Source organism: Myripristis murdjan, chromosome 9 (genome assembly GCF_902150065.1).
Source record: "Myripristis murdjan chromosome 9, fMyrMur1.1, whole genome shotgun sequence".
In the NCBI taxonomy this organism is placed as follows: Eukaryota; Metazoa; Chordata; class Actinopteri; order Holocentriformes; family Holocentridae; genus Myripristis; species Myripristis murdjan.
The window spans coordinates 4,752,241-4,765,442 of NC_043988.1; positions in this window are offsets into that span (position 1 = coordinate 4,752,241).

Genomic DNA, 13,202 nt, shown 5'->3' on the forward strand with positions numbered 1-13,202 from the left:
GTCAGGTTGCGCGAGACCACTCGGACAAGACCGGAAGCTCAATGATTTTTCTTTCAAAATAGTAGCTCAATTGATCACTCACATAAAACCTAAATCTTTAAAACCAGGCTGCCCAGATTTTTATTCACAACATTTTAGTCTAGTTATAAAATTTATTTAATTTATTTATTTATTTATTTATTTAATTTATTATTAAGTTAATCGTAGTGCATTCTAGTTATTCAAAAATATGCTGAAACAATCAATAAGTTCATAGTACAACCTCTGTTTTGAAAAGGAAGCGGAAGTTGTATTGTTCATTTTGTTGCGGTCTTGTTCAGTGGCTGAGTTTCTGAATGAAGAGTTGCACTTTGGGGCTTTGCATTTATCCTGCAGTGATCCAAAGGGGGGAACACACAAAAAAAAATATGCATCAGTATGATATGAAGCAAGTTTAATGTTAATGCTCCTACCGTCAGTATTTATTTTTCTTCCAGGAGGGAGACTTCATCACTATGTTTTCTATAAAGGAGCTCCAGGTTTGGGTGGGTTATTTTTACATATTTGGACTGGCTGTGGACATTTTCCCTGACCTGTCCGTGCATGGAAACACAGGGACTCTCCAACGGGAAGGTAAGATGAGCCAAACTCACAAACTATAGCCTTTATTTATTTTTTAATCAGGGCTATATTTAAATATCACAGAAACCCGACCATTATTCCATAAGAAATTTAAAAAAAAAATAATAACTTTAATGTCACTAAATCTCACCACATGCACACTTTAAGTTCCTACTAGAATACAGAAATGTTAGTGTTTTTTCCCATTTGTTTGCCTAATTCTATCTCGCAGTCAGTTCTACACTGATATCGGGGTTAATATAAAAGATTTGTCATTATTTGTCATATTTGTTTTTGTAGTTCATGCACCATTCTTTAAATTCCCTCTTCTTCTGCTAAAGCCTGGTTGTGAGGATGAATTTGTAGAGATGTCAGCCGGTACTATGCTGCTGTGTTGCAGTACCACATCTGTCCACTGGGAGCAGCTGTTGTCGTCCAAAACAGGCCGAGTATGCGCTCCTGCTCTTATCTTCTCTAGTGTAGGTGAAGTTAGCAGTTTTGTGCAGTGAGCTTTTGTTTTGAAATATTGTCCCCCAGACTTTAGAGAGATTGTTTTGATTAAATTAAAAAAAATTATTAAAAAAAAAAAAAAAAAAAAAGTAAAAGTGATATATTCAGCATCTTCAAATACAAGTCATCATCTGCCCAAACGGCCTGGCTGGACAAACCGAGTTTCTTTCCAGAGGCTGTCCCCCTCCAGTGTGTTTTCCCATGCCCCGTGTCACCACCCCCGACATACAGAGCCCACATTTCTGTCCATATGTAGAGGGAGAGTATTCCCATAGTGCTCCTGAGCTGTATGATCCCCCGGCTCTTCCCAAGTATGGTTTTCTTTTGGTCCCAGGCCAGCTGGACTTGGAACTGAGGTTTGACTGAGATGGATTTCTGCAGACTGATTCATTATCTTTAAATGTGAGCATGGTCAGAAAAGCCGTTGAAACGGGATACTAAAACTCTCCACTGACATTTTGGGGTAAACCTACTCAGAGCTGACCAGGCACACTGAGCCGAGACAGGCACCGTGGCCCTTTCTCTGACTGGACCACGTGGAGGTGTCAGCACACAGGGAGCAAAGGGTTTAAAGGGATATTTCCCCCATTTTGAAAAATGTTATTTCATTTCCCCCTTCACTTTTATGTGCTGCTGTCTTCCTCTCATTGTTACTAAGTGCTGAGTATTGGATTAAAGTGGATTAAGGTGGTTATTTTTCAGAATGTTAGCTGGGGGGAAGTCCACCTCAGTGGCAAACAGTTAGCATGTGGAGCATCCAGCCAGTATCCAGCACTCAGTAACAATGAGAGGAAGAGAGCACCACTACTGTCCTACACAACAGCTAGAGGGGAGTGAAATAATATCACATTTTCCAAAGTGGATGAACTATCCCTGAGGACTGATGTGGTGCTCATAAGTGAATTTATGATGACCTTGTTGTACTCCACACCACACAGTGATATTTGCCGCCTATTCTGCTCAAGTTAATGTTAGAATGACCGTAGTCATTTTGCCTGAATGAATTCCTTGTCTCTGTTGTGGGATGCTTTTGATCTGTCACAGTGAGGCAGCGTGCTGTTATCGGGCCTGTTGTATCTGATGTCATGTTTTAACAGCACACCGGGCAGAAAGCTGATCTGCGGGCCTTGTGTTCCTCTATCATGTCGTTTGGAGCAGATCAAAGCGCCGGCTGCCTCGCTCCGTCTGCCTCTGAGAGCCAGGCAGGGCGTCGCTCCAAATCCAGACTCAGAGCTCAAGACCAGACACCCAGTAATTAATATCATGCACGTTTCGTAGCTGAGCTTTGTGCATTTCCTGCAGGGACCGTGCCTCTGTGTGTGTGTGTGTGTGAGTGTCAGCCAGCTGATTGTGTGTTTGGATAAATCAGTATTAGGAATAGGAATCACCTAATGGAAGCATGGCTGGGTGGATTAAAGAGGAATTGCGCTGTATTTGCACTGCACTGGACAGGATTTAATGGTGGAGCTACAGCAAACAAATGGAGCGTTGCGTGTGTTCAGGGCTTTGTGGTTTGGATCATGATGGAGAAGGCTTCACACACGGCTTCATCAGGCCTGACATGCTGACATTTTACTCTAAAGTTCAACATAATAATCCATAATATGTTTTTAAATGTCTGTTTGCTACTCTCTATCTCCCATTGTGAACCACTGTGATAATCACACAGGCTCAAACCCAACAGCTGGCAGTCTGGTCAGTAGTTACCTGGCTTACCGGTCTTTGCTGCTGCAGGTGATGGTGACCGCGGTCAGTCCAGTCTTTATAAAGACACACGTGGAGGAGCGTCTACCTCAAATCTACAGCTACACACATGATCACACTGACTGCTGCTGCGTCCGTTCACCTGCCTCAAGTCAAAACTGGGCGGTGGCTCGGTTGAGCTCAGCTGACAGACGTACGGTCACCAAGCGAGCGGCTAACTCACACACCTGCAGCTCAGCCACCTCACCTGCAAACCCGTGAGGTCAGCGCTGGGACCTCATACATCAGCTCAGCCTCAAAGAAACATGTCAGCAGGTCAACATCTGAGCTGCTGCATGAACTAGGGCAGGGCAATACATCAGCATCTTTTATACATACATATTATATTAGGGTTAGGGTTAGGGTTAGGGTTAGTAACATATTTATTATAGATAGATATAAATACAGAAATGGATATATAGGTATAGATAAATACTGTGATATGAGACTACATAGCATCTGGGAATATTGTGATGTTTTTAACTAGCAGTCTAGTGTGTTTCAAAAACGTTTTATTAAGAAAAGCTTTTGCATTTGTAATATGCATTTAGTTATGAAGGATAACGCAATAAAATTAAAAACACATTTCCATTAAGGTTCCCTGATATTAAGAGTTAACTCAAGAGTTATCGATAACTCGGCAGCAATCTGCCAATTTTAGCCACACTGTCCTTCAAAAAGCTTTGATTTGTGTGTGTGTGTGTGTGTTTGTGTGTGTGCATGTGTGTCAGGGGCCAGAGCATAAAAATCTGACTATGAAAACATGACAGAAGTTGTTTTTAGGTAGGAAAAAATGAGTGGAATGAGTCAGTAAACCACCTAGAACACTGGTGGGTTGCGTATGGAAATATATGTCCATTTATGGTCCATATTAAATTTGGCAAATTTCCATATGACATACATATATGTACACATATACAGCACAGCTAAAGTTTAGTCAATATTATTGGCATACATTGTTAAAAAGGTATATGTTATAATATTGAGAATGAAGCTAACGAGGTGAAAAAGTCCTGTTTTATTTGATTGTCACTTCAGCTCCTGCCTTGACTTTGACCCTGGCAGCTCAGGCTCTCTCTCTGTTTTGTTGTTAATGTAAACCTTCCCTAACCCCAGGTCTATCACTATCTCCTTGTGTTTTGCTCTTGATCCCGACGTCAGTGAATTGACTCTCCAAACACAGGGCGGGAAACGCTCCTCTAAAAGGTGTTGTGTCGTTTCAATAAAGGTCCACATGGCTTGAGGCGCGGGATCTCCAAGAACAACAGCGGGCTGAGCCGAGGTGCTGAATAGGCTTTAAGTTGACGGAGATCTCTGGTGGTTATCGGGCCTTGGCGCGAACCGCTCTTCAGGAAATCTTGGTGTTCCGCTCATGCAACGTCTCTGTCGAACGCAACAGTTTATCACGAATCACCCAATCACGCCATCGCACCTCCTGATCTCACGGCTTTGTCACAGAGAAAACCAAATGCTCTTTCATGGCAGCTGGCCCTGAGCCCCGCTGACCTCTGATATCATAACCCGCAGTGCCAACTGGAAATGAAAATGTCACCACATCCAAAGAGGTTGGCTCATGTTGCTTTGGAGACCCCTGGGTAATCCCTTTGCTGGGGTGAGACCAAACGCATGGTATCACTTTACTTTGCAAACACTACGGGTGGATTTGAGTGTGACAGCTCTGACATTAGGGGGAAAAAAGCCCTCTCGCATGTCCTTGTGGAGGACAAAAACGATGTTTCCCAAGCTGTAATCACAGCTGTGTCACTTAAAGCATCCTAAATAAGATAATGTCTCAGTTGACATTTATTGTTTGTACAGTATCTTGACTAGACGCTTGGCTAAACACAATGCTTGTAACTCTGGTGAACACAGAGTCTGTAAGAGATCTGAGCCTCCCTGAGTCCTTTAATCACTGAGGGCTTTGCTTTATCTCCAGTTTTCTTTTCATCTTGGCAGAAAAGCGACATTTCAACCAGTATACAAAAGGGTCTATAATCAGATTCACCAGCATAACGTTCTCGAAATCACAGGATATCCTCCCTTTGCTGTGGGGACACCTTGTATATGGTAAATGTGAACGATCTGTACTTAGTGTTTAGTTACAGTCTCATAAAGCTGAGCTGATGGCAGCTGGAGGGCTCGGAGCCGCCTGCTGGCTCTCTTGTTTTGCGGTGCTCTTGATCTCTGGGACTGATGGCTTTCCCGGTGTTCAGCGCCATTGTTTCGGGTGGCCGTTTGGCTCCAAGCAGCTTGTAGCCTTCAGGGGGTCTTGGCACCTCAAGTGGACTCTGCTGTCCCGTTGGCAGTGCCGAGCCCAGGCTGCTGCCAGAGCCTGCAAAACTTTCTCCAACACCGCGGGCTGCGAGGGTCAGCGCTCTGTTGATGAGACAACATCACAGGTCGACCCCTGTAAAACTCTGACAAGGACTTTTAACAAGGCCGCATGCTGTTTGTTTGCTTGTGCTGAGCGCTTGTAAATGCCTGCTGTAAAACTCAGGGTTAGACTGATGTATCAGCTTCCTAAAAGGTGTCTGAGACATCACTGTAGTGTGTGTGAGTGTGTGTGTGTGTGTTTAGTCAGCAGTCTGTTAAACCTGCACTGAAATCTGCCTCAGCTGCTAACCCACCTGGATTAGTTATTGTAGTGTCATGTTTTCTGTGTCCAAGTGCAGTTTCACAGGGCTTTCCATTATAATACAGTTTTGGAGAAAAAAAAGTATTCATTCATTCATTCATTCATTCATTCGTTCATTCATTTGTTCATTCAATGAGGAAATTTTACTTAGGCACAAAATATTGGATTGGTTTTAAACTAAAACTATACTAAACTAAACCAGTATCAGCCTTCAAACCCCATATTGATCAAACATGGCTCATCAGATATTAGAGTATAAATACAAGCCTCCTTTTTTTTGCTATAGAGCACAAATGACAGCAGCGAGGATTACTGTCACCAAATGCAAGTGTTTGTTGTTCATTTAATGTGAAATCATCTCTGTTGATATCACTGCTCATGCTTAACTCATGTTAGTAAACCCAATAGTCATGCACAACAATATGAATTCATGTTCATTTAACATGAACTAATCTTTGTTAATGTTGTTATTCATGTTTAATTGATGTTAGTAGATGCATTAGTTAATGGGCACTTTATGTAAAGTGAAATGTATTTCATCACAGTGTGCACATATGTCAGTCTGGAACCTGGAGCAGTGAGATGTTGATGTGGTTTAACTGTTTCAGCTGCTCTTCATGAAACAGGAGCAAAAAGATTTCAGCAACACTTGCAAAATCTGAAGAACACGCTTGATCGCTAAAACCAGTCGCCTTCATCAGGGAATTCACTCAAGATGGGATTCATATGAGGGATATTTATGACACAAGCACCTGATGATTTGTTAAGCTGGGTGATGTCGGAGCCAGGCGCCTCTCATACTGTATGCGCTTTCCCTCCAGACAAGAATATGCTTGTTCCTGCTGTACTGTACCTGTGATGCCATTAGACAGCACACAGTGTGACCAGACTGACCCCGCCACTCAGACTGACGCCGTGCAGTACACCGTACACCCCTGCCTCGTTACTTTGAGCCACTGATATTGAACAAAAAAAAAAAAAACTGCTTTCAGACACCAGACGCTTGGAACATTAGACCGCACTTCATTTTTTTCCCTTCCTCTTCAACATTACTTTGTCCAGGGACATGTGACAGTGCTCTGTGTTCCAGATCCGTATACCTCCACATGTCCGCACGGCACCATGCCATTGGTCCAACGCCCTATTATTCCTAACCCCAATATTCCATAAATGCCCTATTAGACCGAAAGCTCATTAGTTCAATGGCCTGTTATCCTGAAAACAAATGCCCATTGCTCCGAAGGCCCATTGTTGGAGTTCAGTGACGGCTGGTGTTATGCCGAGTTTTGCATCCCTGCGGAGAAATGCATCCATCCCTGTTTAGCCTAACCTTAACCTGAGGAAACCCCTGCCTAAACTTAACAGCGTTTATGGAGTGGACATTTTTCTGAGGTTTCAGGGTGATGGGCCTTCAGACCAATGGGCAGTCCCCATCCACACTTGGAGCTGCCCAGTGCAACCACAGCCTTCAGAGATATGTTATTTGGATTGTGGGATGTTAATATTCAACTTAGTATCAACCCTGTACCCCAACCCTTTACCTTTACCTGGCCCTAACCTTAACCAAACTTCCACTGTAACTATTTTAACACCATCATTTTTGTTTTAAAGTTTCCGTGAGATGACCTCACGTGGCTCCTAAAAATTAAAATTAAAATTCAACCAATAAAACCTTCACAAATCTTTAAATATCCTCTCTCATCCACCTATCCCTTCAAATAAAAATAGGTTTCTCTCCCAAACTGATATCTATTGGGTTAGGGTTAGGCTTTGGTCTGTCTTATTGCTTTGTACATGTGAAGGATCCTTCCCTGCACTCTGTCCCGACGAAAGTAAGAGTCCATTTCACAGGGTCTTCAAGAAACTCTAAACTAAACTGCCATTTAGTTGTAAATACAAGCCTATAGCAGAACCCAACATTAACTATGTTTACTTTGCAAGATTACAAAATATGTAAAAACAACATCAGAGTCCCAGTGCTGCAACAAGTGAATCACAAAGGTGTGGGGGAGGCTCCATAAGGCTGGACCAAGTCTGACAGTCTCTGCCGCCCAGTGCTGGCCCAAACCATGTGGCAGGAGCAGCCACGTGGTTTCATGTTAAGCCTGAAGTCGAGGCATGCTGCTCTTCAGGTTGGCAGCAGATATTTCAGAAAATTTAAAAGAAAAATTCACCCCACCGTGAACGATTAGCATGAAGGATACAATTCCTTCTTTTTCACCTCCGAATAACGATATTAAAATAAAACAGTCAGCAGCCTTTACCATAAGGGAAGGTGTGTCAAGGTGTGTTGTTCTTCAGGGTGTGGCAGATAAGTCACTAACGCAGGTCAGTGCCTTTTGTCTTGGTCTTCACTTTGAAAGCTGCCCATACTTCCCACATTGGAGATGGGGTAGGTGTGAGTGTATCGTTTCCTAATCTGCAAACTCATCATCTATTGATTCTGAGTTGAGTATTTATTTTGGACAGTTTTATAAGAAGTTAGGTATCTATATAGATTCAGCTGCGAAATTACGCTGATACAAAGTTGAATATTAACACTGAACAGCCCAAATTAATCTTCTGGCCACTGAGCAGCTGGAGACAGTGTCACTGATTCACTTGCCCAGTCTACATTTTCCCAGCTGGTCAGAGAATTTGAACCAGCGACCTTCATGCTACAAACCTCCTTCTCCAGCTGAGTATCCAGACTACTGGTGTCAGTGGGGAAAGTGCAGCACAAACCAGAAGCCTATGATGCTGATATCCCGATGATCCCCAACTTTTCAGACAGCTTGTGGGTTATTGAAAGTGAATGTACTGTTAAATAAATAAATACAGTTACTATTTCTCCACAAGCTTTAGATGTGTCACTAAGGCAACAGGCAACACTTTCCTAATAACCGCAACGTAACTGACAATGATGAAAATGGGCTAGAGAATATAAATCTCTCTTGTGTATATTCACCATGAGGCACATTTCCCTTACGGGCATCTTGGAATGAAATCCTCAATTCCCATTTATATGCATTTTGAGTTTATTCAAGAAACTGTAACACAAGTGTCATGCCGGCTTGTTTCCCACTCACAGTGTCCCTTCCCCCGTGGCCATTTGGCACTGGAAACAGCTTGAGAGTCAAATTCATTGTGTGTCAGCATTTATAAAGCATTTAAAATGAGTAAAACTCACATGTTTATGTATGTATAGCACGGCGTTCAGCTTGCCATTAAAAGGACAAAGCTTCTCTGGTGCCGTGTGGGCAGTGAAAAAGTCAACAATGTTGGACTAACTCCTAAAGACTGATTACTGGAATGTTTGTTGGAGGACTGGATGATGAGCACCAGACCTGCTCCCTGGTTACTGTAAATGTAAACCTCATGTTTTTACGATTGGCTGTCTAGCCATGACATAATTAATACATAGTGCTTACAACTGATGGTCCAGTAACTGAAAGGCCAGCAGTTTGATCACTGCAGCAGTCATGTGTGATGTTGAAACCTTTTTTTTTTTTTTTTTTTTTAAATCACTGCTTGCACTTGTAGAATCTGCTGAACTGGACAGGAAATGAAATGCAAATATGGAGCCATTTAGTAAATATCAGAGATTTGCCTGCAGGCTACAAATAGTACTGGCATAGTTACATGTGTTGAAAATATCTATAATACCATAGTTATCACTCTTACCTACCTCAAAAACTATATTCACATACCTAAATAGTTGTTATTTTAACACATTTTCATCTCTCTCTCACTTGATGCGGGCACACTCTGAGCAAAATGAAAGATGGAAAAAAAAATGGTAGAAAAGTTGACTCTCTCTGGGTGCAAACGTTCACACTACTTTGATGAGAAATAATAGAAAAGTGAACATTCTGTAGGTGGAAGTATTCCCACCACTCATCAAGTCACATCATCTAACACATCATGAGGTTTAAACATATTATGTGAGTTAAAAAGGAATATAAAATCTAGTGTAATGTATTACCTTTGAAATTATTGGGAAATAATGACTTAAAGAGGCATTTGTGAAATGTGAAATCAGTATTTTTATCCAAGCAGCTGACCACTTACTCTGTGTTATCTGCTGTTACCCTCAGTATATTGCCTGGTGGTGACTGTAGGCTCAGCCGTGCCTCTGCACCAGTTTGGATCACCTCACTGTCAATTCACTTGGTTCAGGAAGTAAGATGAAACCAATTTTTCTATGACATTAAAGTTGAATTTTGAGGAAACTTCCTAAGTTGACTGAATTCAGAGCTCTAACCCAGATCTTTGTGCTGTGTCAGACCGCCTGTCCTGTGTTAACCTCCGGACTGGGCAATGGGAACTGGAACAGGAACATGATTCAGGCCGTGTCGAGCCTGCTCAGTGGCTACACACCCACTGTACAATGCACTCTATGCATTTTTGAGATATGTAGCTATGTATTTTAGATTGTGATGTACAGATTCTTGAGAGTATTGCTGTGTTATTAGTCTTTGCAAAGTCAGGTCTTTTCTAAACCTATAATACCCCCAAAGTGTTGGGTTACTGTTGCCTTGAGTCACCCCTTCATATTTCAATATTATTCTTCTGGGAGGGGGGAAATTAGGAAATATTTTAGGGTCATACTTACTGAAGGGCAGAGAATGCAGAGAATTTGAAACCAATTGCTCCTGTATCTGTATGTGGGTCATAGAATTACATTTCTACATATAGTTGTGGCAACAATGTTATATTCCAAAATACTATACATCCATTTAAACAAAAAATCACAGATAATCCAAAAGCACTGCTATTTATCAAGTGGTTAATGTCTCATTGTCAGACAAAATTCTTATATATATATCAGGACGTTCACTGCAAACCTAAAAGCCTCAGTGATAAATGTAATCCATGATGTAGTCTAACAAAGTAAGCTTCCCACAAAGAAATGAATGGGCACAATGTGTTTTCCCCAAACATGGATAAGTAACCAGTATGTAATTGAGAGATGAGAATGTATAAGCTCAAACAAAGAAAAAAACAAAGCACAGGTTTTTAAGTTTGGAGTAAGCGACTGACCTTGTGACCTGCTGCCTAAAAAGTGTCTGTTCCTTAAAATGACTTTTACAGCCACAATTAGAAGTGGGAAGTAAAAGCAGTAGAGAAGTTTAATTCCCCTCATGTTTCCCAGGTCTCTCCCTGTATGTCAGTGAATCACACATCCAAGAGTAACACTAACCAGCACAGGGAGAGCTAATTGTTCCTCTCAAATGGAAACTGCAGCTGAGATGCTCCGAATGCTAACTGTTAGCTGGGGGGAAGTCCAGCTCAATGGCAGGAGGCTAACAGTTAGCCTGTGGAGCATCCAGTCAGTATCCAGCACTCAGTAACAACGAGAGGAAGAGAGCCCCACTACTGTCCTACACAACATCTAGGGGGAAGAGAAATAACATTAATAACATTTTTCAAAATGGATGAACTATCCCTTTAAGATTAGAAATCTTTAGTTTGGTGCTTGGAAATCAGGCTCCAAGGGCCGTCGTAGTGCATATTTCGTATTAGGACGTGGGGGATTCTGACTTTCCGACATCTTTAGAACATTGGTATTTCCAGCAACTGGCATGTAACTCTGGGATATACTATGTTTCACCGAAGCACGCTGCTGTAGTCTTGGCCCTGGTCGACTTAACAGATGAAGCATCTTGATCTCATACTGTCTGTGATACTTTATGAGAACTGGCAGTGGAATCAGTGTTTGATAGGAGAGCATGCTGGCAAGTTGGTGGTTCAAATCCCCAATGTGATAGAAACCTTGCAATTTGGAAAGTTGTATGAAAAACGTTCTCCCTTGGTTCAATAACCATCAAAATGCCTTGGTAAGGCGTTGTCATGAGGGTCATTTAGATAACATGTGTACAACATCAGTCCAAATCTATGTGTTTGGAAGCCATATCTAAAAAGAGACTCTCTACTACTACTTTGGTGACCAACATCTAATAATTTATCACACTGACCAATTCATATCTTGCAAGCCATCAGTAATTTATCCATTGCATTTCAGAAATTTAGTGAATATGGGAGGATTTTAAAGACTTTGTGGCAAGTGAGATCACATACAAGGACTTTGACTTAACATAGGGTTTGGTGAACTGTCCAGTGCTTGCCTGTCCTCATTCATTTATTGAAGCTTCCTAGTACAACCATTCTGCTGCTGGAGCTGCCCAGTGCAATACTGGTGGCATCGGGCAGCTCTCAATTACATATGAGCTTGCTGAAAATGAGCATACATTGTCAATCAACCTTCTCTGGATAAATAGGGGTTAACAAAGAGCAGCAAGCACGGCATGGAGGCATTTCTCCAAGCTCAGTCTGAACATCTGTCAGCACTCGGGGATAGTATTCAGATGCACTGATAATGTTGCCTCCTGGCAGCTCCAGACACAGCCTTGTCATGAAAGCGCTGGTTGCTTGGCCCTGTTATTATTGGGTCCAAGTTAAGGCAGAATTTCCCTCTCGTCTTGTCTTCTCTCAGCACATGGACTCAAGATGCCTGTCTCTTCCACCTGGATATATCTGGTCAATCTGTCTGCTTTGAAAAATAGCACCTTCCCCTATCTGTTTCTTTTCTCTTCTCTTTGTCTGTCTGGGTATACCCCACAACAGGGCTTCTTAAGCATATCCCAGACCACCAAATGCACCCACAGTATGGCCACAATGCACATATGAATTGTATAACTGTTTATGTTGTACACTGGACAATAATAGCGGTGAGAGTGAATACCTAGGATTGCGTGATTAATTGGGATTATTTCTAGCAAATTCAATTTTTGTGGAATTAAACTTTTACTCAATTTCATTTGTGGGCTCCTGAAAGTCCTTCAAGGATCCCACGTTGAAAACATATTGCTCTATAGAGTTTTAGAGCTTCCGTCAGTCACACTCAATTTTGCAGTTTTGTTAGACCAATTTACTATTCCTTTTGGGTTACAGAACACTAACAGCACAAAGTACAGTAAAATATGAATACCTCCGTATAGGAATGCATGGCCTCTTTTCAGCACCCTCATGCTGTAAAATACACTGCCCCCTGACTACTGGAATGCACTTCATGGTTCATGGCAGACCTTTCATCGCATTATCAGAGCCCAGTCATGTGTGACTGGAGTCCCAGTGGTGGAGGAAGAGAGGAAGGATGGGAAAGACAAGAAGACTGAGTGATGATTATGGTGTACAGCTACACAGGTAGACAGTCTGATCTTTTACCACACATAGAAAAATATGCCTTTATGCAAATGGACAACCAACTTCACTGAGCGCAGAAGCTCTGCAGGCATTCACTGTGAACTCAGCAGAGCTTTTCTCACAGTAACCATTTTGATATGAAATAGCAGGTAAACACAGGTGTTACCAATGACATTAATGAAGTCTGTGCGCCAGTGACGTCTAACAGAGCTGAGCTCCTGCAAGGACTCTGCTCCACTTAAATGGAACAGAAACCTAATTCAGTGGTTCCCAAACTTTTTTCAGTAATGTATCCCCTTTGAAATATTTTTTTCAGCCAAGTAACCCCCAATGAGAGCAAAAACAAAAAAAAAAGAAGAAGAAAAAAAAACTCAACAACCTGATACTGAGGAGATTTTGTTGTTTCTGTTTTTGCTTCTTTTTCTCTGCTTTCTCTCTCTGCTCAGCTGTATCCATGCTACATTTCAACCACTAATCCATTTTCTGGACTTTTTTTTTTTTTGTCTCTCCGGTCACAGTGAACAAACGT